The sequence below is a fragment of the Chaetura pelagica genome, unplaced genomic scaffold, assembly GCF_000747805.2.
Source record: "Chaetura pelagica isolate M959 unplaced genomic scaffold, ChaPel_1.0 scaffold438, whole genome shotgun sequence".
Lineage (NCBI taxonomy): Eukaryota > Metazoa > Chordata > Aves > Apodiformes > Apodidae > Chaetura > Chaetura pelagica.
The window spans coordinates 1,187,648-1,189,559 of record NW_009954113.1 but is presented as its reverse complement, the minus strand read 5'-3'; positions in this window follow the sequence as shown (position 1 = coordinate 1,189,559).

Here is a 1,912-nt window from a genome sequence, read left to right as displayed (position 1 = left end):
AGCACTGTGGTTACTCTGCGAGGTTACGTAGTAGGTCACAGTGCTCTTGGACTTGTCCACCAAGGCTGTCTGGTTCCTCAGTGGTTCCTGCTGGCCCTGGAGCGTTATTCGGATGAGCTGCGAGCCAGCCTGGGCACAGAGACAGGGAGGGCAGCACCAACCATCAGCTATGCCCAGCATCTCCCTGCCAACGTCCCCATCCACACCTTGTTGCTTGTCTGAATCATTTTGCAACAGAGAGCAGCAAACTCTGAGCCCCAGGAGGGGAGCAGGTCTGTGGACAGACCCCTCTGGCAGCAGATACGCTGCCCCTCGCCCAGAGGTTGCAGCCGCACGCTGGAATGTGCCTGCTGAGCAAGACACCAGCTTGGGGCTGTAATTACAGAGGATGGGCTGAAGTTCCTCTAATTTGAGCAACAGTTTCTGACAGGCACGTTGCAGGGGTGAAGCAGACCCTGCTCAGCTCCCTGCAGCACTGCCTGCCCCTGCCTGCAATGGGGGAACCAGCCAAACTCAGCCTTGACCTCCCCGTTCATCCCTCCCAGCAACGATTCTGACAGAGAGGGCTGTGGGCAGGAGGAGGCTTCCTGCCTGGATTGGGATCCCATACCTGGGAAGAGCTGGGAGAGAAGCTGAGAACACCCATGACGCTGATCCCAACAACTGCAAAAAACAAGGCAATGGACAGGATGATCCAGAAGGTCCTGGATGGAGCTGGGAAGCGTGCTGAGCCCCTCCTGTCCTGGAGCCAAGGCAAAAGGAGGAGAGATCAGGGGTTACAATCATCCCTTCTGCTGGTTTTTCTTTACCATAAAACACACTTCCCACTCGTGACACAAATCCCTGTGCAAACTGCTGGGGTTGGAGAGTAGAACTGCCAGAACATCCCAGCAGTTCCAGAATAATTTCATTTATCCCCCAGTGATGGAGATTCAGCTCTGACCTGCTGGTAACCAGCTCTTTCCTCCCGTGGCCAAGGAAGGGCTGGAGCAGGAACCTTTCCACTAACAGGGGCTGCTTTTCTTTAGCAGAAAATATAATTATTTTAGTTTCTAGGAGAAATCCCCAGGAGAATCATCAATATTAGAAACAGGCCCTGTGTGGCATGATTCTTCTTCCTTGTCCCTCCAGATATTTGGCTGTATTTTATTTCCTTGATCAGTTGTTCTCCATGCAAACCAAGCTGTTACTTGAAGTAAAGGAGCTTGGCACTCGTGTGGCATTTCTAGTGGCTTGATTAAAATTCACTCTAGCTCTTACATTGAAACAATTCAATTTAACTTAATGGCACAGAAAATTATTTTTACAGTGTGCTTTCAGTAAGGGAGTTTCAACCACACATCTGTTTCTCAATCTTTTGGAGAGAAATTCAATAAATGCCCATAGTTGGATTTGCTGCAGATGCACAAGGAACAGGCTCTGCACCCTCTGGGTCAGTTAGGGAGCTCTTTTGGTAACACTTAACCTCCAGATATTTTCCACCAGAAAAGCAGCAAGTCTTAACGAGGTCAGAGCTGCACAAAGCTGAAATCTTATCAACTCCAACACCCCAGAGTCCAGCCCCGCAGTAACAGGCAGGTTTTTGATAGCTAATGAAATTTCCCCCGGGGGGGAAAGGTGCAAATAAAGAAACCCAGTGGCTCCTGTGCCTCAGCACACGCACCCGAGCAACTCAGCAGCTCCTGGGCATTCCCCACCTGGCTGCTCTGTCACACCCTGTCAGTCTGGGCACTCACAAAATCACCCACTGGTAAGTGAGCTGCCTTGCCAGGAGCTGAACTGGGGGGTGCTGGGGTTGGGGTTGAACCAAACTGTACCAGGATCCATGCACGGCGGGAGCTGAGCCCCCTCAAAAGAGGGATGGAGCAAGCAGAGAGTGGGGCTGTCCCTGTGGCAGCTGGGGACAGGGACA